Genomic DNA, 27,832 nt, shown 5'->3' with positions numbered 1-27,832 from the left:
ATGGAATATGGTGACGAGGTGCTGGCCACACCCATAGACCTGGCCCTCCCCCGCTTCCGGCCAGGAGACTGGGTGCACCTAAAACCCCGGAAAACGGACAGCGCGCAAGATCAGCACCAGCGGACCAGACCCCACCCAGTGCGGCTCACTGCCCACCTGCCCTGAAGCTGCAGGGGTCACACCGGGGGGACATCACGCCCGAGTGAGGAGACCCCAGAGCCCCAACCTCTTATTAAGAGACAACCCGGGCCCCAGAGCCCCGACTGCTGTGTGAACCTCTCCCTGCCCTGAAGCTTCTCTTTTGAAAAACCAGAGTGTGAGCAGGGAGACTGAGGCCTGGGCAGTGATCGCCCACATCAGGGCACACCTGCCTACAGGCCGGAGACCTAGAGACCTTCACTCTAGGAAAAAGTTGACAGGGGACCACGATTTTCCTGCTGATACGTGAGCCATGCATCTAAAACTGTCCGGTGTCCTTTGTTTCCAGAAGGTTAGACAGTGGTCGGCCAGGGATGTGAACAGTCAGGGCCGAGCCTGGTGACAAGCCGACACACCTCAAGGCGCTGGGGAGACCCCACCCCGGTCTGGACGACGCCCACCCTCAGCGAGAAGCAGTCACACAAGACCAGCCTGTGCCCCGCCGCCTCGAGAACGAGGAGTGGGCTGGAAGGCAGAGGAGGGGTGTGTCAGGGCCAAGCCCGTCAGCAACTCTCAGGAAATAAAAACAGAATCGGGATAAGAAAATAAAGTAACCTTTTTTTTCCTCCTTTGCACTTAGTCAGCTCTCTCTCGCTCACAGCCGGCCGCACAATGTAGCCTCACTGCGGGGAAATTCCGACCAGTGCTCCAGGCGCAAGACGTCGGCGCCCACACCGCGCTTGGCGGGCCGTGTGCAGAAGAGCCCCGCCCTGTGAGCAGCGCCCGCGCTTGCGCGGGGGGAGCTCCGCCCCTCCCACAACGCAGCCACGCCCACAGTCCTTGGGGTCGGGCAGGCAGTGTGCTCGAGAGCTGAGGCTGCACATCCCCATTCCCTGATCCAAGAATGAAGCTTTCAGCCTCATTCTATTGGCTCTAGTGATACCGGGCAGAAGGACCCACTCGGGAGGGTAAGAGACACTTTTACAACTGTTACATCAGCCTCTCCAGCACGAACATCAGCGAAGTACAGGATTCTCCCGATTCCTGCGGAAGCCGGATTTGATTGCCTTCCAAATACAAGAACAGCGTGTGTCGAATTTTTACTTAAGTGATTTAAATATTTTCTTGTATACGGCAGAATTTGTTATTGTAAAGCACCTAGATAGTATGATTAAATAAAAAGCCGTATCTACTTTTAAAATTTCTTATTTCCAGCTATAGTCTTCAACTGTGTGCTGTTGTTTCAAGTCACTCTCAAAGCTTTATGAGGATCGTGAAGGGCCTTGACTTGCCCTTGTGGTTTGGATCTTAGAAAACCTGCCTTGACCAGCACAAACTCTTACAGAATCTCTCTAACAAAAACTCCAGTGAGGCCCATGTTGTAAAAAAGGGCATCAATCCAGTTAAGCAGTGAGATATCCCCAGAGAATTTCCTCTAAAACCCTCAGAGGTGGTTTCTGTTTGTTCTACATTATAATCACTGTATAGCTAGAACCATCGCCACTTCTCCCATCAGTGAATGTGTTCTTGGACCATACAGTGCACTGTTTATAGTTTATCCCCCACCTCCCCTTCCTTTTCTCAGTTACTGCTGCATAAATTACTGACATTTCAACAACCCAAAGATCCAATCTTCTTCCTCCACTCAATAAGAACACTGGTCCAGAGCAAGAAAGGGTCTCAAGTAAGAAAGCCAGAGTGATCGATTTTAAGTATCACATTGTGTATTATCCTTCTTTCAAGAATCACATGCCTAAACTGCCTGATGTTTAGTACCTGAAAATAGTTCCTTCTTGTATTTTTTTCCCAACTATGCTGTTATTTTCATCAAAAGAATAATTAACATTTCATGGCTAGAAGTGTCCATTCTTTAAGTTTTTGGATTATTGTGATCACATTGTAGATAAAATACATATACTTATTTTTTTCATTTTACATAGTGCAAACCTTTCTCATATTGTTATAAACCCTTAATATATTTTAATAATTAATGCTAATCAAGTAGGTAAATAATTTTCTTAACTATTTCACTAATTTTCAACAATTGTTACTTCCAAAGTTACTACTACAATTAATGATATGATGAAAATCATTAGTTTTCTTTGTTTAAATTTACTTTATTAGAATTGTAGAACTGAAATTATGAGTATAAACAGAATGTGTATTTAAAAGATGCCTTAAAACTAGGGTGTAAAACTCCTGCCTTTGTGGAAATTGCAATTGCACTGTTGTTGGGGAGGTTGGGAGAGGCTATGAGCAATGACTATAATAACATAAGATAACATATATAAACAATAACAGATATAAACAATGAATATGATAAAAGGAAATTATGCAGTATGCTCAAAAGTGATGAGCTCTATGGAAAAAAAGTAAATCAGGGTAAGAGAAACTGGTGGTGAGGCACTTGGAAGCATTTGGGAGCTTGGTTTTCAGATTCATTCGCCTTGTAGTGTCAAGATGTGATGGCAGATATAGGTCCTACTTCCTTAAACATTAAAGTCCAGGAGATAGAACTTTGCTTTTGTTTGTTTGTTTGTTTTAAAAACTGAGAAAAATTTCCCACACAAGTCAGGCAGCAAAAATAACCATAAACTTTGATCACAAGCCTTCTAAAAACTAATTGCCTCCTCTGTGCACATTATTTTATTTATTTGATCCCTGACTCTTCTGTGTCGAATTCCCCATTTCATTTTCTCAGTACGTCATGCGTAGAGTCTGGACCAACTTTAGTTGTAAAATTTGGTCATTAAATTTCCTTCTTATGTCTGCTCCCTGGCCAAGCAAACCACACTTGTGGCTTGTGGCCTGAGGGTTTCCTCCTCACCCCACACTTCCTCCGCCAGACCCTGCCACCTGGGCAGGGGACAGGATGGAGCAGTGGTGCTCAGCTAAGCCAGACTAAAGCTGGAGGGAAGCTGGGAGGTGATCCTGCTCTCACTCCACTTCTCTTACATCACTGAGGCTCTGCTGAAGTGATAGTCTCCAAATTTATCCGCTTCCTTTATGTGCACCCATGAAAACATTTCTTTCTTAAATCTATGATTATTTAAATATGTGAGTTAGGTCACCGTTTGCAAAAATTAAAGCATTGCGAGTTGGCTGTGACTGGGAAACATCAGTGAAAGCAGTACTGTGCTCCAGAGAAAACTGTTTTAATAGCGGAGATCTAGTGCAATGTGTTGCTCTGCTTTTTGCAAGGAGATTCACATGTCCAGGTGCAATTCTTGATGGAGCATACTTAATACCAGGTCATTCTAGAATAACAATGTGTTGAGCAAATAAAACAATAAATGCTATTAAGATTGTGGATTCTTTTGCTGTGATGTCAATTCATGTATTTAATGGATTTACTCTTACTGTTGAGAAACTTCAATTAAGAGGAAAATCTAAATCTAAATCTAAAATCTAAAGCCTTTTAGGTGACATAAGCAATGGTTCATAAGATAATAAAGGGGAGCCTAATAAACATTTATTTGCATGCCACTTACTATTTTTCTCAACACAACAGCAATTTATGCCTTCAAGTAGTTTGATACAATAGTGAAGAATACCACCATGAAATTAAAAAGTAACTGATGAACATTTAGCTGAAAGGTCTTGCAGGAATAGCGCTTACAATACAATGATGAAACACTACCTTCTGAAATATTACAAAGGGAAAAAAAAAGAGTCACTGAATTGCTAGGCAGATTTGCCTCAATAACTCATTTGATAAGAATCACACTTAGAGGCAGATTTTTAAAATTTCTCATTGCACAGAGAAAGTTTATTGTTGGTATATGAGAAATTGTGGGTAAAGGCTTTGGCGAGGCTTTGTGTGCATATAAGAGGCACCAGAGTACCTGGGTGTCTGATTTGTGGTTTGACTGGCGTGGTAGTCACAGGACGCTCACAAGACTTCTCCATCCCCTACTTTAGAGGAGTAAGGCTGAGAATGAAGAGTAAGCAGAATGATGAGGAAATCCAATCAGTTATGTAAGAAAGATAGGGGAAAGGGTTGGTTGGAGCCTGAACAGCCAGTGTAGACTGTAAAGTAACCTGGAGCAGACAAGTCATTGGTTAGGATAATAGAACAGAAAGATAGCAGGAGAGCTTGGAGCCTTGTGTGTTTGTGGAGCTGTTACATCATATCTAGACTGTCTTGCTACTGGATTTCTTGTATATGAGAGAGTATCTTGTAAGCCGTTGTTTGCGGGCTTTTCTGTGCTATACAACTCAATCTGGTCTGAACCAATACATTCAAAGCTTAATTTAGAACGTATCAGCATGGTAATACGTGCTCTGGCAATACACCAGATAGCCAGCTTCTGTCCTCATGAAATGTTCTATATAACAGGAAACAGACAATTTAATAAATGATAATGAGAAAATGTGAAAAGTGTCATAATAAGGGACTTCTCTAGAATTCTGTGTACATACAGCAGGAGTGTAAAACACAAGGATGAGCCAAGTTCTCCTGGAGGAAAACATGATGGGTTTATAAGCTGCAGTGTTTAAAAACCAAGAGAATACAGCCTTAATACTTAATATTTAATGCTATTTACAAATGAGGACAATGTTCATGATCAACTGCATGTAAGAAAAGCAGTTTTTCCTGTTCCCTGTGATGAATCTGTGTTGTTCTGTCCATCTCCGTTCCACACTTGCTCTAGACTCTTCTTTTACCTGTAGTTTATACTTACAAATACACATCATCATGAATCAGAATGTGGATCAGTGCCCTTAGAAGGGAGTCTTTAGAGAAATGCTCTAAATGAAACTGCTGAGCTACAATCTTGTAGACCAGAGCAACTGTGACATGCCTTCTAGATGGGGATCCTGCTAAGGTGCCCTGAAGTCAATCTTCCTGAACAAATATGGATAAAAGTGCTTCTCAAATACAAGACTCCTTCATGACTTATGTGTATGATTTAGCTTAGAGCCAGGACTGATCAAAAACTCCCTTCAAGGAAGGGTAAATATGCGTCCAGAAAATCCCCTTAAGAAAGTACACCGATAGGAAAAAAAGTTGTTAAGAAGTCTTTTCGGAACAAAGTACAAAACTATATTCAGTGTCTTGTAGTGACCTATAATGAAAAGGAATATGGGAACGAATTTATGTCTGTATCTGTGTGACTGAACTATTATGCTGTACACTAGAAATTGACAGAGCATTGTTGACTGACAATGCTTCGGTTAAAAAAAATTGACCATTAAATATTTTTCAAAAGCAAAAAAAAAATTGTAGTTTGAAATAAAAAAATAAAACTAAATCTTGATATATGGTCAACATATACAACAGTGAAGTTAGATTCAAATTATATAATTTTTATAGTTTCTGGATTTCCATTCCTCAAGAAATGTGACATTATGTTAAATAAAGTGCCAGAAAAGCTTGTGAATAACTTGAAGAAAATGATAACTTAGTATATAACTAACAAAAGTAAAGAAAAATACCCCAAAAAAAGAATAAAGTACAATATCCCTAAACTTATTTTAGAAACAACATTGTATCTATTTGAGCTCTTTGAGATGATCTAGTCCTGGTTTCAGAACCATGTGCAATGGTGTAAAAGTACCATTTCTTAATGGGCTGTCTGATGTTTTAGGTTGTACATATAACGAATCATTTTATTGTTGTCCTATAATTATACAATTAATTGAGGAAAAAAATTCCTCTGTATGTAAACCATTAGGAGGCATTGTTAGTCTACGGAAACAGCCTGCTCCCCTTCAGAGAAGCGTCGGACAGCAGGAGTCCTGAGTAGTGAACTGTGCCCAACATTCACTGAGATACTAAGACAGAGGATGAGTTATTTTTCCTGCGTACAGTTTTAATTTTACATTTGAAGAGAATAGAAACAATCAGGTGGCACATGTTACCTCAGTATAGAAGACAGAATTCCAGGTCCCTGAAATCAAGGGCTGTCCATCAGAACGAAGACATTGGGTGATCTGATGAATAATTTAAGACTGATTTGTTAACTGTGCAGCAGTGAAGGTAGCCATGCAGGGAGACACATTGTCAATTGCCAGCAATTTACTACGTTTTTGAAAACCACGGGCAGCAATTTACAGAAAAGATTAGGCCAGTTACTGTACACGTGTGACATTTTCTTGATTTAAGATGTCAATCTGGAAAGCTGTTCACTGACAACTGGCATTTGGGATGAGGTTATAAAGTTTATGAAGAACTGCTTTTACCTGAGAATGTCTATATTTCTGCCCTGGGAGACCCCTGAACGCACACCTCCTGCTGGGATTAAATGTGCATATGCAAATGAGCACTGTCGTAGAAGGGCGATGCACCTGCTCTGGGACCATTAAGTACCTTTGCATCACTCAGTGCTCTAATGCACTTGCCCGTGAGAAAGCATGGTGATGGGCTTTGTTTCTTAGAGCTGATATTATTTCAAAGAAAATACTATAAATATATTGTATTTAATCCTAAACCATCTCCATAGATATAATTACTTTAATCCTATACCAAAATTCTTATTTTTCAATTGCTTTTCAAAAAAAATATGGTATGAACAAACTAGAAAATTACCCTTGGATACCACAGTAATAGTTGCTGCAGGTAAGACCCACTGATGAACGATAAAGTCAATGAGAAAAACTTCGAGGAGAAAAAGGTTACCCTCAAAGTATCTATCTGCAAACACTTACTAATTACTGTGTGAGTTTTAACCTATGCCCACAATTTTTTTTTACACATTCCTCTCTCCTCCAGGTGAAACTTAATATTCCTTCCTTTCAGTATGGACTGGATTTAGTGACATGCTTCCAAAGAACGGAGCATGGAAAGGAGGAAATGGTAACTCTACTGTGGAGAAACCCTGTCAGACAGACCCTTAACCAAATGACCTAGGTTAGCCTCACCAAGAACAAAGCATGCTGGTGTCATGTATCACATGATATGATGTGATGAGTGGGGCACTTCACCTCTGTGACATCCTTCCCCCAAATCCATAATCCTAGTCTAATTGTGAGGAAACAACAGAAAAACCCAAATGAAGGATACTCTACAAAATACCCAGTGTTCTTCAAAAGCCTCTATGCCAAGCTCATAAAAATCAAGTAAAGACTAAAAAACTGTCAGAGATTGGAGATGCAACTAAGTTAACTAAATAAAACTTAGTATCTAAAGTTGGATCCTGGAACAACAGAGAAATTAAAACAGGTATTAGTGGGAAAATGAGTGAAATAAAAATAAAGTCTCTAGCTTGGTTAATAGAGTTTTACCAATATTAATACTTTAGTTTTGATAAATGTACCATCATTATGAAACTTGTTAACATTAGTAGAAGCTGAGTGAAAATAGGTAAGAATCCTCTGTACAGTCTTTGAGTCTCTAGATGTAAAACTATTTCAATGCAAACAGCGAAAAAAAAAATTTAAAAGGAAGAAAGTGGTCAACGGACACTATGGGTTGCATTGTGTTCCCCCAAAGGCGTGTTGACATCCTAACCCCTAGGACCTCAGAATGGGACCTTATAGGAAACAGGATTCTTACAGATGTCATTAATGAAGATGAGGTCATCCTGAAGTAGAGTGGGACCTTAATTTAATATGACTGATGTCCTTTTAAGAAAACACACACACACACACACACACACACACACACACACGAAAAGAGGAAGCCAAGATTGGAGCGCTGCATGCAGTTTCAAGGCAAGGAGCATGAGGACTACTGGCCTCCACCAGAAGCTAGGAAGTTCCAAGGAAGTTTCTCGTCACTGGTTTCAGAGGAAGCATAGTTCTGCAGACACTTTGATTTTGGACTTTCCAGCCTCCAGAATTCTGAGACTGTTTTCTGTTGTGTTAAGCCACCCAGTTTGTGGTACTTTGTTACTTTGGGAAGCTAATACAGTTGAAAACCAGAGTAGACGTCTCACCACATTATTTATTAGTGTAAGCTATTTTGATCTGTTTCTTGCTAGTATTAAAGTTTTCCTTGAATTTTAAAGAAACTACTTTGCCAGTTAAAACTGTAAACTATAAGATGTCCTGAAGGATGATGGCTACTCAAAGAGCATTTATGGGACAAAGATTCCATAATTCAAATGCAATTGGGGGGTACAACCTGTGTTTGATCATTTCTCCGTGCTTTAGAATAAATTAAATTTAGTGTATATTTCTAAATTTATTCTTAGTGTTCATATGAATTCATTAAATTTTCAATATTTACCAGGATGTTTAAACCTTGTAAACCAGGGTTCTTATTATAATTCCTACACTGAAATTGCATATGCTAATTGTCATTATTTAAAATATAAGTTGAAGTTTTGTTTTCCATATGAGAGTCAACAGGTCCTTCTTGTTTAGCAATAAAATATAGCTGAACATTGATACTTACAGCTTTTTCTGTCTTATACAGGTTACCATTCAACTCTGATAATTTGCTTCAATCTTTCTTTCCCTCTAATTTTTTCCTCAAAAAAGAAAAGAATAAAGACTATTTGAAAAATTACTTTTTTTTAATCTTTGATCTCTATTTTTAAGAGTTAAATGTAAAGTGGTAGATTTGATGGTAGAAGTTAAACACCAAAGGGGTTTGTGAATAAAAACTATTGTTTGACAATTATCCTGACTCTACTCGGATGTTTTTGTTTGTGATTGCAGAAAGACACAATTATTTGTTTAAAACAAATCATTAGAGCTGACATTACACCATACAAGATGAATTATACATTCAGATAAGTGGACAGACAAGATGCATCTGAAAGGGCTGGGGATTTTGGGTCTACTTTTTAAACACTATTTTGAAGACTGACAGATTCAGCTCTAAACTGTCTCAGCTGTCATTTTTACTTTGCCATGTGAGGCTTATCGTGACAGAACTCAGACTTTACGTTACTGGCATACTCCTTCACTAGGTAAGAAGTCACCATGATTTTGGAATGGCAATTGGCAATTTCGTTATACCAAACATCCACAGTGATAGCTAACAAAGTTTATATTTCCATTCCCTTAAGGCTTTTTAGACCCTAAAAATAATAAATATATTCAAAATTATTATTAATTGAAAAGCATTTAAAATTCTATATTCATACTTGACTTTGGAGACCAATTGGTTAAATCCTGTGCTTTTATTGTTTTTTCTTTTCCTTGAAAACTTAGATTAGCCATAATGTAAAAAAGGGAGTAATTTCAGAGGGGAAATGTTGGCCTGTTTAGAGATAGCCTGAGCCTCTGCCATACCTAATTTCTTAACCTTCCAAATCTGACTCAAGCATCATTTTACCTGTGTTTGCCTGTGTTGTCGACACTGATGATGCTCTCGTGAATGTTGGCTCACTGCCTCTGACCAGCTCAGCTGCTAGGCTTCTGCAGGCAGATTCAGTGTCCTATTTGTCTTTCCATTCCTGGGACATATCAAGTAGTTAGTGCAGAGAAGGCATCTAATAAAGTCACAGTCACATCTTAAAACTATATGTCAAATGCATAACATGGTTATGTAATCATGGATGCGAAAGCACAGCACGCTGAAAAGACAAGCACCAGAACACACTGGAAAGGCTGCTTAGAGTTCACGCCCAGGGGACTGAGCTTCCTCATTAGATGGACTTTTCTCAGACAGCATACCTTTTATCTTAAAAACAAGCCATCATACACATTTTAAAATGTACATTTGTTTACAAGTCTTTCCGTTTTATATATATCTATGTTTGCCCATGCGTGTGTAAGTTTAATAAATTATTAGCATTTTTTTCTAATGAAGTTCTTTTTACTGATGAACTCTTAGGAAATAGTAATGCCCCCCTAAAATGCATTGTGAAATGCTGAGCCAGGGCTGAAAATGACACCAGGCTTTCTTCTGAGTACATGAAGATGAATATTACAGTGCTTTATTCTTTTCAGTTCTGTAAGTTTGAAAATATATTCTGTTAGATTGAAACAGAGTTTGAAGAGCAAAGCATGCACTAGTACAACTTTGGAGCAAAATTCTTAATTAGGAGATAGGATTTAAATGGTCCTGAAGGAGTACGAAAGAGAATAAATTCACACCCTTATTGGAACAGAAATTCTACTCAAATTTAATTAAAATGTATTCCTGTCATTTTTTTCCTACCAGAGGGGAAATGTTCCATTTCTGTCTATTCTGCAGGGGGAGGCCAAGGACCTGAGACGGAACGGCTCTCGGCTACAGGAGTGGAGCAGGGCAGCTCCTGGAGGATTCTCAGCAGGTGTGCGTGGAGGCTGCAAAGTGTAGGTCACAGCCTGGCTCCAGAGCCCGCCTCTTCTAATTTCAGATTCTCATTCTGCCACCTGATAGCTGGGTGACTGAGCAAGTTACCTGACTTCCCTGAGCTTCAGTTCTGCTTCTGTAAAAATTAGTTGAAACCTCACAGAATTGCTGTGGGTGTTATTTAAAGGATAACGTTTATTACATAGTGAATCTTTGTTGTATTTATTTTACCATGTTTGAGAAATTAGAAATAAAATCCTCCCTGAGGATATACATTCCTACTCTTCTTATTCTCCGTTTGATAGTCTCTTTGATTATTTCTTCTTTGTTTCTGCCACCAATTTCATTTCTCATAGAAATGAACTCCCTAATCAACTCTAGATCTGTTTTAGAAACTTCACATTTTTGGATGGGGGTTCCAAGTATAAAAAAAAAAAAAGTTAAATTTACATCTGTAGTGCTGACTTTTCTCTGGAGTTCCATATTTCTTGCAGTCGGAAAAATAGCAATGCTTGAATTTCTTGTCATTAATGAAAACTTGGTGGACACCTGCATCATCTCTAGCTTTGCTGTTTTCCATCTGCCCTCTGCCTTTGGACAACTGGAATCAGCTGTGAGTTCTTTGGGACCAGGAACCCTGTTGCTTTCATCTCTGTCCGTATGACCTGAGCACAGTGCAGGACAGGTGGTCAGTAAATGGTTGGCAAGTAAGTGAGTGAATGAATGAAGAATGGAGAGTTTTCCTGATTGAAAAGGGTAATAACAATGGAAAAAGAAGGAACATAAAAGTTAGAATAAAAGATATCACTAATCATTTTCCTATTTAGCTAAAAAAATAATTGTTTGGGGCTGGGCAATTGTGATTGGAAATGCCAACTTTTCAGTTCTATTAATAACGAACTTATCCCCAGTGCCCACTACTCAGTCTGTGACATAGCTACCCCTCAAATATTTCATGTTGGTGGGTCATCATGAGGGTTTCCTGAGACAACCTCAAGAAATAAAAATATAGGATTTACCTACTTCAAAAATTCCAAATACCCAATAAGTTTGCATCTAAAGGGACACAAGAATACACATGCTCACTCACTGACACAAACACAAACACACACATGCAACCACACACTCATCCTTCCCATTATGATGCTGTCCCTCCCTGCCAACCACAATAAGAGTAAATACCTCTCTGCTCTAAAACAATGAAATATGCAGTAGTAAAAATCAGCTTTTAAAATATAAATCTCTCAGAAATTTTCAAGTCATGTCCTTAGTGGGTTCTAAGAAAACAAAAAAACTCAGCCTAACTATAAAGTGCTCTAAGACCAAGTTTAAGTATGTGTAATTTGAGCACATGTAAATTAAATGTTTGTACATATTCTATGTAAATTGGGTATATGTAAATTTAAGGTTAATATGCATACATGTAAATTGTAGCTACCTCTGTGACAGCATTTCAGTTGTGTCCTTCAGTAACTTTAATGACATAGATTGAATCCTTAATCTCTTCTAGAACCTTTCCCACTTACTAGATTGCCCTTATAAAAGTGTAATCAAACAAGTGCTAGAGAAATAATTTATACACTTTTCAGTGCATTGATTCTCAAAATAAGAGGAAATGATGCCATGGCTTAAATTCTGCTACCAAGGACTGAATGAGAGAACTAAGTATATTCAACTAATCTTAAATTCATACAGTTATAAAAATAATCATCATCATTGGTAAATTGCACAACTTAGCACATCTCTGCTGCATCAGAGTAACTGAAACATGACACTACACTCTCTCACTTTAATTTTTTTCAGAAAATTTGATTTATCCAAAGGGAAGTATATTCTTCATGTGTCATAAAACAGTGTAGAATTTCCTGTTTCATACACACATCAATAGAAATCAAGTTCCTTTTTAAAATAAAATAAATCTCTATATTTTCTTGGAAAAGTATCATTTAAAGTTTACTGTTCTAGAGGAGAATATTTTGATAACAAAAATTCATAGCAGACAAACCAGACATAAAACTGGTATTTTCCTCTTTTGTGATCAAGAGTGTTTGAGGAGCACTCCTGAAACTGATCAAAAGCTCCTAGCAATTGTGACATTTTGGGGTGGGAGTTTCTTTTTCTTTTCTTGTATTGAAGTGTAGATGACATACAAAATCATATTAGTTTCAGGTATACAACATAGTGATTCAACATTTATATACATTATGAACGGATCATATCTTAAGTCTAGTAAACATCTGTCACAATACAAAGTTATTACAATATTATTGACGCTGTAGGCTAGGCTGTGCCTTGCATACCCCTGACAATTTATTTTATAACTGGAAGTTTGTACCAAATGACAGAGATGATTGGCTAAAATAACATCCTCTTTAAATGAAAAAATAATTTTTTTGCCACGTCTTTTTCTGCTTTGTGTTTTTGCAGGATCTTGGTTGAGACTTCATATTCCTCTTTAAACTCACAGGATACCTATGGTAAACAATAAGATGTATAGGTTTAAAGTCAAAATTCATTTGAGTGTGTTTTCTGATTTCTTAACTGCACCTGAAAGATTAAATTCTTTTCTGAAAGGAAAAGGGAACGCGTTTGCAAAAACTAATTTCCTCTGGGAAAAGTGGGGTTTTCAGAACAATTTTAATGTTTTTTTTATTTTTCTTTGGTTTATAACTTGTGACTTAATTTTTATTCACACTTTATATTCCTATTTGCATGACAATGAGATGCTCTGTCATTTTTAAACACCTCTTTATCATCTGAATTGCTGAAGGAAGAACACTAAGAGGTAAAACAGAGTGAGGATTTTTAAATCTCATGTTGGATCAACTTCCCTAATCCTCCAATATTCAGCACTAATTAGCGGTGGCAGACAACCATCTTCCTTGTGGAAGGTTTGGAATGCACATTTTATCACAATTTTCAGATTTTCATGGCAGCTCAATAATACCAACTCATATATTTTTTTTAATGGGATCACTTCTGTAATGGAAGTCTGGGCCTTCAATGATAAGAATTATCATCCGAAATTTCTCCTAACAGAATCAACATTTGCGTGGCTGACCTGTGTTCCAAACACTCTCCTCTCACTTCTGATCCAGCAGCTTAGTCTGAGGCACTGCCAAGCATTGGCTGAACCAAGATTATTTTGCAAAAGAGTGATAAAGACTTCCGGTAAAGTCAGGGAAACTTCCCTTCCAAAAATCACAGGACAAAAATAAAGCTCCAAAACCAACTTTTTTTCCTTTTCAGTGAGTCTATTTGCAAAATATTCCTGAGGATGTTTTGAGGAGGTTGGTTCTGTGGGATAATGAGGAGGAAGCTGGTTCATAAAAAGCCCTTGTTCCTCGGTTTTAATTATGCTGGTAGAAGATGGCGATGTCCTAGATGCGAGGCCTCCGCCAAGCACTGTCCACATGTTACCTTCCTGGGTTATTTCACATAGCACACAAAGAAAGGGAGATTTATTAGCCTTTTTTTTTTTTTTTTTTTTAAGAGAATGAAACTGAGTCACAGGTTCTTAATTTAAGAGAGTCAGGTCAAATACAAAACCTCAACATTTAGAATCTCTTTACCTTACTCAACAGTGGACAGTGGAGGGAAACCTTCAAACTTTGGCAGGACAAATATTTCCTACTTAGAGTATATACCGGGGCAAAGCATGCATTAAGCAAGGGTACAATAAGGACGTTTTCAAACAAGAAAGGTCTCAAAAAAAAAAAAAAACAAAAAAAAAACCTAACAAAAACAGTAACATTTCTTAAGACGCTGTGGCTAACAAAAGAGTAAAGTGAAAATGGAAAGGGCAAAGGAAACTTACAAGTTACAGGGAACGGGAGATGACAAATGGTAAGAAGCGCTTTCTCCACTCCTCTTGAATCCATACTGGCCTGTAACTTTCTTGGGACAATGAAACAGCAGCAAAAGTGACATAAACAGAAGCGTAAAAGCGCTTGCGTTTTAGACTTCCTCATTACTGCTCCTGAGACCTATCTGCACTGCGTGGAAAAGCTTGAGCTTGCCCGAGGAATGATGAAAAAAACCACATGGCCCGGTCACGCCCCCGGTGAACGTGCCCAGCGGATTAACCCCAGTAACGGAGGTCCCTTGCTGGATACCATTGGGACCGAGGATTGAGTGCAACCGAGACACGCAAAAAAAAAAAAAAAAAAAAAAAAAAAAAAAAATCCCTGGGCTGATCCCGGTCTAAACTGCTGATCCACAAAAATTAGAAGTCAAATAAATGGTGATTGTTTTAAGCAACTGACTTTTGGGGTCGTTTTTATGCTGTGAGACATACTGATGATGAAATTGGAAGCTACATGTGGGCGGTTAAAATATGTGGCTTTGGCTTTGAGACTAGGCAGAAGCTGGAGAAACAATGAAGAAGCTGGCTGCAAATTCGGAAAAGTTTGCAAATTTGGAAAAACTTGAGTTATATGTAGGAGAACAACAACGGACAAAATAAACACCTGCAGCAACTTGGAAGAGAGGAAGTACAGAATGAATTTGCATTTCTTTTATGATACATGTGGGAAGAGGGAGCTGAGTTAAAGAAAGACTTGTATAGTTTTAAAGCAGAATTTAGAGGAAATTTAAAAGCCTCAGGACTGAACGAGTTAGAAAATAAAACTTTTTCACATTCCACCTCTCCGTGCAGTAAAATTCTTAATGGTAAAGATCAAATCAAGAGTATGGCTATAAAAAAAATTGTTAAGATCTATAAAAGATTTAGGGTAGTGTCTAGAAACACCTTTCAACGAGGTAAAAAGGTTTCTAACAAACTTAAAGACATATTTTAAGGGTTTTATCCAAGCAAAAGAGCCTCCGGTTCCACTTAAAGGGGCTGAGATTGTTCAAACTGCAGGAGGGCCTCTAGACTCACAAAATAGGTTTGGAACTCTGCCTGCATTAGTTCTTCCTCTCTGTCACATTTCTCCCTGTGTCAGATGACGATGACTCAAGAGAAGATGCTAGTCTATGAGGAAGCTGAGCTGGGGACACACTGAGTTGGGTCTCAGTGGCGTTTATTTAGGTAGTTCACAGACACTTGTGAGTCCTGTTAAATTCCTGTGTTGTCCCAGATGGAAGTAACTTTCAGTGCTTTTCCCCTTGTGCCTGACGTGTTCTGATCCCACATCACCTTACTCTTTCTCCTTCAAACGCCCTCTCCCTGACCCTGCACCCATAATGGCATTCTCTATCCTCTTCTCTTGCTTTATTTTTCATCATCAAACCTGTCTCTCATAAAGTACGTCGCTTGTTTTCTGCTTGACTTTTTCCCCCCAACTTAGAGCTTCAGCTCTCAGAGGTCAAGGTCTTTGTCTTGTTCATCAGTGTATCTCCAGTGTTTAAGACTGAGCTAGCCCTGTGTAAATACTAGTGGAATGAATGAAATAATACCCTTAAAGATTTTTAGTAGTGTCCATTTTAATATTATTAAAATAAAAATCCATATTGAAAGATGCAATAGGACAGAGAAATTATATTTTGAAACTTAGATATTAACAAGTTTCATGAATTGCAGGAGAAGAATTTGAGATCAGAGCAGTCTTTTTACTTTCTACTCAGTCTTGTTTCTATTACAACACTCAAACTGTCTTCCTCAATGATATGTTAAATAAAAATGTGTTTATTTGGGAATCCATACATTTACGTCATAGTCTGCGATAAGACGGCTGAATCAAAAATTAGACTCTTTACTAAGTCAACATCTTATCACACTAAATGTTGATATACACGGTGCAATTTATTTAAAAATAAACTTGGGAAAAGAAAGGGAGAGAATGGTAACTTTCAGTTTATTTTTAATTTTTAAATTACAGATATATAGATGAATATATCCATATTATTATCACCTGTTTTACAGTGAATCAATAACCACTTTCCTTTAATGTGCATATAAATGTAGTTAACATTTTTGTAGAACTATTACATAAAAGTAAAAAGTTAGAGAAAATGCTATAACTGAGTCTTACTTTGATTCTCTACCTGCCTAAAATTTTAGACTATGCTTGTCAACGATGATAAAGAAAAAGACAAAGTGAAGAGGTGACACTTCTTTTTTAACCTTAATTTCTAACTAACCCTGCCAAGATCATAACAGAATCTAAACCAATTTTAATATAGCTATAGCTTTTTCTAAACTTTAGATTTTTTTCTATTTTAGAGAAACGAGTTTTGTTGTAGAAATGTGTGCAAAGTATCTAATCATGCTGGTTTGTACGCACACAACAAAGGATAAGGGGAAAAGATACACATTGCAAAGCTATATCAAGGGGCTGACTGACTTGAGGTTTTATAAATAAATTTTTTTTTCCCTAGCTCCTTCTGTTTGGCTAGTTGAATGACTGTCATTTTGTATCTATTCCTTGGAGGCACTGACATGGTGAGGGTGCATTGTGAGGATGGAACTGTCAGAACCCACTGAGTATTTAGATATTGCACTAGTGAATTACATTCACAAAGGGCGGCTTATAGGAAAGTGGGATTGCTCTTCTATTACTATTCTTTTGAGTGTTAAGGAAATGGGCTGGTAGTTAAAGAACAATGATGCATTTTCCCTTTCCTCCGGCTACCATCTCTTTTGTGTTGCTTAGCTACAATTGCGCAAACCTTAAGGCTTTTGTCCGCAGGCATTTAGCCCAAGGATGAACTTCTCTTCTTCAGCTAGCTTTAAATAATCCAAGAAAGCAAGGCAAGGCACTCGGAAAACAGGTTCCTCATGCCAGATTCTATAGACGAGAACAAGAAACCACACTGCTTATTAGAAACCTAAAGGACAAAGACTTGAAATAAATATGCTACGTTGTTTTTCTTGCTCAGTGTGGTATCTCCAATAAAAGCATTTTTCATGAGCTAACTGACTTTACCTGCTATCCCCTCCTTAAAGGTGAATTTGAGAAGTCAGCTCTTTTCTCTTAGGAAGGCTGCTTTTTATTATTTGCATGGTACTTAAATGGGCCGATCTCCTTAAGTGGCAGAATGTAGCTTGGGGACTTGCAGTTTTAAGCTTTTTCCTCCCACAATGTTTCAAAGAGCCACACAGCATGATCAGAAGTATTATCACTAAGTAACTCCTCCCCCAAATTGTCATACCAGAGTAATAGCATGTTACCCTTGAGAAGTGTATTTCTGGAAACATTTTAATTTTCTGAGCTGCTTAAAATAACAGAACAAAATGGCAATAATGATGCTGTTTGCTCCTTTAGTATTCTGGCTATCTGAGGACCTAAGAATAACTTTGGATCCCTGATCTACAGATATTGCGGTTGCCAGTTATGCCGTTTGGTCTGGATAGAGTCTCTAATAGTACCCCAATTTCTTTAGGGAGTGTAAATCCAGGTGTCACTTCTCAATAAAGATGCACCAGCCAGAGACATTTCTTCCCCTGCGTGTTGCTTTTATCTCACCATATGGTCCATATCTCCTGGGAACTGGCAACTTGACTGAGCGAGGTGATGGAGAAGGGATGCTGGGGGTATTTCAGTCCCCCTGAAGTGGGGGGGGCGGGGTTCCTGCCCAGGCTGTTCATGTTTAGAGATGGTCGTTGTGCAACCTGTGTCTGGTTGTACGCATGTCTGTGGCCCTTTGTTTCTCCCTTTGCCTTTTTTCTGCTTCCAAACCTGCTATGCTAGGTTTGTATCGATTCTGTGAGACTCTGCCCAGAGGATAGCACACACCCACACCCCTAATCCTTTCTTGCAAACAAATGCCTTTTGCTCCAGTTAGAACTAGTTTCTGTTGTTTGTGACAAAGAATTCTAACTGATACTGATGCCAAGAGTCTAAATTTTATAGAAAAGAAGATAACCAAAATCCTCGGGGGGATGTACTTGACCCAGTCCTCAAAAGTTGAACGTTCATGGTTAAGTTTGTGAATCATGAAAATGTGGTAAGACCAGTGATACAGGGTAAAAAAGTTCATGTAATGTCTTAGGATATAGTTATGTTTTCGTTGACACTTTACCTTCATATGAGACGTCTTAGTGTGCTGTCTTCATTTTCGAAGATTTGATATGTTAAACCTTCATTCTCAAAGATTTGATAGATAGAAAGTGTTCAACCAAATTTGCATAACACCAAATGCCATTAGGCTTCCTCCCATCTTACTTTACCTGATGAGTTGGACTTTTTGAGTTTTAGTTTTTCTTTTTTCTTTCCTCTTTTTTTTTTTTTTTTTTTTTGAGAGCTCATTTGTACTTTTAAGAAATCTATTTATGCCCGGGAACATTCTGTTATTTCCTTCAGCTGCTCTTCACAGTGATTTAACATTAAACTGTATAAAACTGAAATTTTAGTGCCAAGATTGTGTTGATTTGGTGGTACAGACGAGTCAGCATTTGTGATATTAGAAGATTGTTCAGACTGTTAGAATCTTTTCCAAAAATATTGTTTACAGTGAAATTATAACACTAAAAATGGATGTGGGCTTAGAAAGTTCTATTCACCTCTGAGTGATTTTATTAAAATATTGGAGAAAATAAATATCTATTCATAAGAAGGCACCATTAAGTGCAGTATACATGTTTTTGTATTAGCATGATTTCAAAGCTCATTTCAGAACAAGGAATATTACTAGGTAAAAAATAGGATATTTCAAAATAACAAAAGGAAAAATTTATCAAGAGCACATAGTTCTAAATATGTACGCCACCAACAGCAGACCTTCAAAATATGTAAAATAAAAACTGTCAGAAATCAAGGAAAGAGACAAATCCACAATTTTACTTGGAGATTCCAACACTACTGTCTCCATAACTGATAGAAGAAGTCAAGAAGAAATCAGTGAGGAAAAAGAAGACCAGAACAATAAGATTAAAAAATGTCACCCACCCTAATTGACTTTATAGAACACTGCACCCAAAATCTTTCTTTTCACATTCATATAGACAATTCGCTGAGAGACTCAGTAAGTTTAAGAAGCTAGAAAGCATACAAAACAAAAAGAAACTAGAAATTAGTCACAGAAGGGTATTTGAAAAATCCCAAATATTTGGAAATTATACAGTATCCTTCTAAATAGTTCATAAATCAAAGAAGAAATCAGAAGACAAATAAGGAAATTTTTTTAATCAATGAAAATGAAAACACAATATACTACAATTTGTGAAAAGTTGGTAAAGCAGTGCTTGAAGGAATTGATAGTGTTAAATGCCTATATGGGAGTAGAAGAAATATCTCAAGTCAATGATTCACTTTAAAAAGCTAGAGGGAAAAAGAAGCAAATTGTACCTAACATTAACAGAAGGAAGGAAGTCATGCAGGTAAACGGGACAACATTTGTTCAGTAAAACATAAGGATGAACCATTTTGCTGTAACTTTTACTGTGACTGTTAGTTTATATAACAGTGTTACCTGTTGTCTTGGGCTAATTTTCCTTCACGTCATTCTTTAGTGTCTTAAATTATTTCATCAATGAAATAAAATTAAAAACACTTGCTGGATAGTTGTGGTCATTACCATGTAAGGGAGAGCTCTGTAAACTGAAAAGCACAATCAAATGTGAAATTACTTTTTTTTTTTTTGGCTATCTGTAACAATAGCCAAATAGTCACAGCTATTAATTGAAATTCTTTGCATTATAAATATTCAGAATTCTGTATTCTTTTTAAATATCAATCAATATTTCCATATCAACTGCTTTTCCTCTTGGGTGGTTGTCTTTCACTCAATAGACATTTGCTATGAAAGATGGTGCAGGGAATTAAATTCAAAAAATAAAGTCATCGAACTCAAACCTTCTTGTGAAGTCTATCGGGTAACAGCCACAGACAACCCAAGGACGACCCATCACAGAGTGAGGAATGCTGTGACCAGGAAGCACAAAGAAGGAAAGTCCCGTATACATCCCTTCCTCTGGACCTTTTTCAGCAGATGTCAGAGCCACTCTCCTTCTCCCAGAGGCTGGGATAATGCAGGTGTTGAAATGAATTCACAACACGGATGAAGGCAATTAGGTCTTCAGCGAAGGTCATTCGGTGCCGGGTCATTCTGTCTGAGATTCCGCAGAAGGCTGTGAGCCTCAACACTGACTAATGTGGAAAAGCCTCCTGACATCTTAAGAAAAGTGCTCAAATGAGCACATTTTGTGGCTAATGCATTTTCTGTGTCTCACGGGTCTCCAGTGCAGAGTCAATGACACTAATGGTAGCTTTCATCCCCTCTTGCATTCAACACCACGTGTTGCTGTGACAGGTGGCACCCCAAGCACGTCTTGTTTTCCCTGTAGTTACATTCAGATGTACATCTGGGCCTTGCTATTTTGCGTTTGTTTTTAAATTAGAGAGCAGACAATTTGCTTGACTTTTTTCCTCCTTTTGCCTTCAATAATAGCTTTATTTGCGTTAAAGTACCCACACACAAAAAGTACTTTTTCCTGCTGATCAGTGGAAATTATACTCTGAGGAGGATTCCTTTGTAACAGGGGAGTAGCTAAGATAGCCAAGTGGGGACAGAAATAAAGACCTTACATTTACTGATTGCCTCTTTCATGCCAGCCTCAGTATCTTCACACAGGAAATTTACTGTCTGGGCCCTTTGGTTCTTAATCCTCTGCCTACTAGTCTTCTGGACTGGGTTCCTCAAACCTGCTGTAGAGATTCTCCCCAGCGTGTCCCATAGCTGAATGCCTGAGCTGCCCTGACAGCTGCACTGGGTTTTGATTTCCCTGACTCAGTGAATGCCAGCCTCCTCCTGTTCCATCACATTCTTGACTGTGGTCCCTCAATGGCTGACCTGGTCTATCCAAGCTATAAATTTGCAAATAAAATTACACGATCTCATGCCTTTGAGCTGATTTTTATCAACAATGCCACCAGTGATTAAGTGAACAGGAGATCTATATTTCAAGTAGAAAAGATAGGAAAGAGTTCAAATATTTGTTAATGTCATAGGTCACATCCCATGGGAACAAGACTTTGAGGCAGAGATTTGCTGCAGGAAGTTGACTGGGAAATGCTTTCAGAATCCACACTCCTGAAGGACTAAGGAAGCAGAATTGATCAGACAGAATGTGTTCCTTTTTTTTGTTGCTGTTGCCATAACAAACTGCCTTTAAAATATATATGTTTTTGCTTTTAAAGTATAATATATAACATATAAATTACCTACCTAGGATCTGGGAAGTAATTGTTGCTCAGTAAATTGCAGTTATCATGTTAGGATTTACTGCAGTATAATCCCAGTTGTTGACTTCGCTCTTCCACTAAATAACTGTAACTTACAGAACAAGATATTATACTATTTGTCATTTTATATTTAGTCCCAGAACAGTACCTGCATGTAGCAACCTATTTAATGCTTGTTGATTGGCTAGTTGATTGTTTGGGTGGCTAACTGAATAAATGGATGGATTTCCACTCCTAATTCTTTACTTAGGCTTCCTCTTAAAAGCCTTCTATGCTATCTTCTCAATAGGACTTTTCTAAACTTATCTGCCCAATACAAGTTCTCCACTCCAGCCGGACTCATTTCCTCCAATCCAAAAATACTGTCATTCAGTCTCACGCCACACCTGATTTCATGTCTTCCCTCGCCATCCAAACCCAACCCAGGTGTCAAGATCCAGACTGAGTCCCACCTTCCCATGAAGACGTCCCATCTCACTATTCTTACCAGGGGGTTTTCAGTTTGGAATTCTCATCTTCCTACACATCTGTAACCCTCATTTTGCACTTTGATGTAATAACTTGTGCTGTTGTTTGTGTTTCATCTTGTTCATCGTAATGAGATCAGATGTGTCTAAGCTCTTTTAAGACAGGAAGTGTATCTCACATCCTCTTTCATCCATTCTGAGTGTTCCCCCCACATTTCAACAACTCTGAAGTCAGAATGCATTTTACAAGCAATGCTGTAGCTTTGGACTGCAGAGTGTTCTTGTACAGAGGACCTGAGTTCGCTTCTGTCAGAAACTACCCATCTGAAACGACTTTAGAGTAGAATCAGTAGTGCATATTCAGACTACAAAGATGAGTGAGCCCCAGCTTCACACGTTCAAGGAAGCCTTGTTCTCCTCCCTTGCCCAGGGCAGAGACGGAGGCAATTTCCCTTGCCCTTTTCTGCTTGTCAGGCTTATTTCTCGTTCACTTTTATACCAAGTTTACAATAACCCTTGTCTCAACTCAATGCGGGGTCTTCTACTGCTCTTGGCACTCTCTTCCCTAACTGAAAATGAAATAATAATCCTCGTGACAAATGGTGGCACCTTAGAGTCAATTTAATATCATAATACTTTCTGTGCCCCAAGTGCTTGACGTAGTATTATTAGAAGATTAACATGTATATGCTAAATGGAATTGAAGTCACCCTGGAAGCTTTTTTCCTTCTTACTTCACAACCTACCTCTTGGTCTAATCCGTTTCCTTTTACTTACCTGACAACCTGGACATTAGGCAACAAGCCAGCCTTAGTGGAGAGCAGTATGTCTTACTTCTGCAGCCTCTGAAATCAGGCTGCTGGGTTTGTATGTTGGCCTGTTTAGCTTCCTAGCTCTCAGACCTGAGACATAGAGCTTAACCTCTTTAAACCTTAATTTCCTCATTGGCAAAATGGGGGCTACTGTAGTATTGCTGAGGGATGATGTGAGCATTAATGTAGAATTAATATAGAAAATCATGTAAAGTGTTTGACCTAGTTCCAGGGTCAATGCAATGCTGGCTGACTCCGTGTTAGTATATTCCTAGTCAAGTCATACATAAACGTCTTTCACGGATACCAGCAAAAATAATAATACATATTTAGATCTTACTATTTCTCAGCCAATCATCTGTGCCTCAGTTTCTGCTTCTGGGAGTGGGAATAATAACAGTACTGATCTTCTAGGGCTGCTATGAAGATGAAGTGAGATAATACATTGAAAATACATGGCATGAGCTGTTGGTACTTCCATCATTACCTAATTTCATCCCCTTCACAGAGCTTTAAAATTGGTGCTGCTGCCACTGTGGAAAACAGTACACAGTTTCCTTAAAAACTAAAAATGGAGCTACCATATGATCCAGTAATCCCACTTCTGGGCATATACCCAGAGAAAATTCTAATTCAAAATGATACATGCACCCCTATGTTCATAGCAGCACTATTTACAATACACAAGATATGGAAGCAACCTAAATGCCCATCAGCAGATAAATGGATAAAGAAGATATAGGTAGGTAGGTAGGTAGGTAGATAGATAGATAGATAGATAGATAGATAGATAGATAGATAGACAGACAGATAGATATTATATAAAATATATACATACATGCAATGGAATACTACTCATCCATAAAAAAGGAATGGAAGAATGCCATTTATAGCAATATGGATGGACCTAGAGATTATCATACTAAGTGAAGTAAGTCAGGAAGAGAATGATAAATATTATATGATACCACTTATATGTGGAATCTAAAAAAAAATGATACAAATGAGCTTATTTGTGAAACAGAAACAGACTCACACACATAGAAAACAAGTTACCAAAGGGGAAAGAAGGTAGGGGAGGGATCAATTAGGAGTTTGGAAACTATGCAATATCGTCTAGCAAACCATAATGGAAAAAATATGAAAAAGAATATAACTGAATCACTTTGCTGTACACCAGAAACTAACACAACATTGTAAATCAACTGTAGGTCAATTTAAAAAAATGGTGCTATTGTTACCCCCAGTTATGGACCAGAGCTGGACTGAATTGTTCGAGTGCACATGGTTAGTACTATCTGAGCCGGGGTTGCAGCCCAGGCCTGCCTGGCATGAGAATGTGAAGCACCGTCATTTCCACCTGCCAGTGGAAAGTAACTGTGAAATGCGCCTTGCCCTTTAAGCCATTTCTGCTCAGCACAGATTCTGAGTGAACTCTTTATCAAACATGAATGTAAAAAGTCTTTGAAAGTGATGTGGAGTCATCTTTTAGCCTGGAAACGGGTGAGGTTAGAAATATGGTTGTAGTTTAAACTGAGAACATATGGCTATGATTTAAATGTGAATTTAGCAAGTCAAAGAAAATGAACAAGCAATAAAGGGAAAATTTGGAGTAGAAACTTCTGTATTTCCCGAACTTTTATAACAAATACCCAGAAGTCTCTTCACTTTGTCATCTCTAAAGCCATGTCAATTGTGTGCCATGTCAATTGTCTGCATTTCTCCATTTAAAGTGCCTTTTTATATTTTGAGAGTCATGGTAAAAAGTCTAGCAGCCCCTTTTTCAGTAAATGGTGCTTTTTTCGCATGATTAAATGGCTCCTTTATCTGCCTAGTACCTTCTAACCAGACCAGGGAAGAATAATTGCCTAGAAATTTCCTGTCCATCATGTATTATCTTTTAGAATAACGAAGCAAACATTAATAATTACCCTGTTAGAATTTATCAGGCAGTAGGAGGCATTAGTAGATAATTATCAAGTTCTCATCTCCTGAAATTCAGCATCTCTACAAAACCTTTAAAAATGCCCATGTTTTATAATAATTAATCTTGAAAAAAGCTATATTTTCCTACAGATATGTTGATATTTATATTTGAAGAATTAATGGCTTTGATTTTACATACTCTTTTCCATATAATTATTTAGGAACCTCTAAATATAAGAATGCTGGCTCACAGATAATTTGGGAATCTTATTTATCAAAGTTATGGTTAAACATCAAATAAGGTTGTTTTTGTGCATGAAGGCAGTAATCATTATTTCCTAAAACTGCAGTTTCACTCAATTATGAATTCATTTGACACATTCTGTCTGAGCAGTTAGGATGTGCTAGGCAGTGGGACACAGCAATGAAAAAGACAGACAAGATCTCTACTCAAATGATATCTATAATCCGGTGGTGGGACACAGCCCTTCAACAAAACAATCAGAGAAAATACGAGCTAAAGGCAAACGTTCTGCGGAGTTAGAACAGGGAGGGGCCAGGAGGCAGCGACCGCGTATTACACATTTACTGACTGACTGTTAGTAACTATCGTGAGGAACTAAAAAAAGTAAACCATAAATTTTGTCCATTAAAAGCTTATACTCTATAAGTTTACTGTACATAGACAAAAACAATTTATGGGTGTGAAAAATCACATGAGAAAGTTGTGGATAAAGTTTAAAGAAGCGGGAGAGGGTATAACTCAGTGGTGGAGTTCATGCTTAGCATGCACGAGGTCCTGTTCAGTCCCCAGTACCTCCACTGAAATAGCGAACTAAATAAATAAACCTAATTACCTCTCCCCTTCAAACAAGCAAACAAACAAATAAAGTTCAGAGAAGCCAAATGTAAGAGAAATTTCTTCCAAAAATGAGGACAAGGAGATGAGGCTTTATGGGAATAAAATAACATTTTTTGTGAATCTTGAAGGATGAATAGGATTCTATAGGTAGATAATTATGAAAGGATGAGAAGAGAGTCAACAAATCAATGAGTGTGAGCCAAGGGACAGAGGAGAAGTGTTGAGAAGCGCAAGCGGTCTTGCTGGGTGGAGTGTAGGAAGTGGCTGAGATTAGTGGGGGTGGTGGACCCGCAGAGAAAGACATTTTGAAATTGTGTTTGCATTGTTCCCCGGGACTGGATTGTCAGGATAAATTTCCTCTCTCAGATTCAAATATCTCAAGGTTCAAATTGAATGATGGATTCAGTACACTCAACAAATTTTATTTAAGTGTCTAATCTTGAATTGGCATTTTTCTAAATGCCTGAAATGTCTCTTATTTTCTTCTCAATCCCTTTATGATTTACCTGTGATATTGCTATTACACTCACAACCTTATAATAGACCAGGTGTCAGTAAACTTTTACTAAAGGGTGAGATATATCTTTAAATATTTTAGACTTTCAGGTCATATACTCTCTGTCACAATTACTCAACTCTGTCCTGGTAGCATGAAAGAAGCGATAAGCAATACACAGACAAATAAGTATCCCCATGTTCCAATAAAACTTTATTCATAAAAGTCGGCAGTTGGACAGCCAGTCTCTGAAACAGACTGGAAGCCTATGAAGGTAGAATCCATGTTTGCTCACTCTCAGTGCAATGATTTTATGTGGTGGATACATTACAAATATTTGTAAATTCAATAAAAGTTACATCATACATCACATCATCTTTTAAAAAATTTTTGGCGGGTCATCTTACATCGACTGCTTGAGTCACGCTGTAAGAAGCAGCAACCTCTCCTCTTCCTCTCCACCATCTCCTCGGCAGCCACAAAACAGCAACTGTGCATGAGTGCATCTCCATCCACGTTGGCCAGGCTGGTGTCCAGATCGGCAATGCCTGCTGGGAGCTCTACTGCCTGGAACACGGCATCCAGCCCGATGGCTAGATGCCAGGTGACAAGACCATTGGGGGAGGAGATGACCCCTTCAACACCTTCTTCAGTGAGACAGGTGCTAGCAAGCATGTGCCCAGGGCAGTGTTCGTAGACCAGGAATCCACAGCCATTGATGAAGTTCGCACTGGCACCTACTGCCAGCTCTTCCACCCTGAGCAGCTCATCACAGGCAAAGAAGATGCTGCCAGTAACTATGCCTATGGTCACTACACCATTGGCAAGGAGATCATTGACCTCATCTTGGACTGAATTCAGAAACTGGCTGACCAGTGCACAGGTCTTCAGGGCTTCTTGGTTTTCCACAGCTTCAGTGGGGGAACTGGCTCTGGGTTGACCCACCTGCTGATGGAACATCTCTCTGTCGATTATGGCAAGAAGGCCAAGCTGGAGTTCTCCATTTACTCAGCCCCCAGGTTTCCACAGCTGTAGTTGAGCCCTACAGATCCATCCTCACAACCCACACCACCCTGGAGCACTCTGATTGTGCCTTCCTGGTAGACAACGAGGCCATCTATGACATCTGTCGTAGAAACCTCGATATTGAGCACCCAACCTACACAAACCTGAATAGGCTGATAGGTCAAATTGTATCCTCCATCACTGCTTCCCTGAGGTTTGATGGAGCCCTGCATGTTGATCTGACAGAATTCCAAATCAACCTGGTATTCTATCCTCGCATCCACTTCCCTCTGGCCACATATGCCCCTGTCATCTCTGCTGAGAAAGCCTACTATGAACAGCTTTCTGTAGCAGAGATCACCAACGCTTGCTTTGAGCCAGCCAACCAGATGCTGAAATGTGACCCTCACCATGGTAAGTACGTGGCTTGCTGCCTGTTGTACCGTGGTGACGTGGTCCCCCAAAGATGTCAGTGCTGCCATTGCCACCATCAAGAGCAAGCGTACCATCCAGTTTGTGGACTGGTGCCCCCCTGGCTTCAAAGTTGGCATTAATTGCCAGCCTCCCACCGTGGTACCTGTGGAGACCTGGCCAAAGCACAGCAGGCTGTGTGCATGCTGAGCAACACCACAGCCACTGCCGAGGCCTGCGTGCGCCTGGACCACGGGTCTGACTGATGTACGCCAAGCGTGCCTTTGTTCACTGGTATGTGGGCGAGGGCACGGAGGAAGGAGAGTTTTCTGAGGCCCGTGAGGATATGGCTGCACTTGAGAAGGATTATGAGGAGGTGGGTGTAGGTTCTGTTGAAAGAGAGGGAGAGGAATAA

The 27,832-nt window shown here is 38.8% G+C and overlaps 1 pseudogene; it reads left to right on the top strand.

Moving 5' to 3' along the window:
• On the top strand, nt 1–27,832 carry LOC105097396 (tubulin alpha-1A chain-like; annotated as a pseudogene).

The sequence above is a fragment of the Camelus dromedarius genome, chromosome 30 (genome assembly GCF_036321535.1).
Source record: "Camelus dromedarius isolate mCamDro1 chromosome 30, mCamDro1.pat, whole genome shotgun sequence".
Classification (NCBI taxonomy): Eukaryota; Metazoa; Chordata; class Mammalia; order Artiodactyla; family Camelidae; genus Camelus; species Camelus dromedarius.
This window is presented reverse-complemented; position numbering and strand designations above follow the sequence as displayed.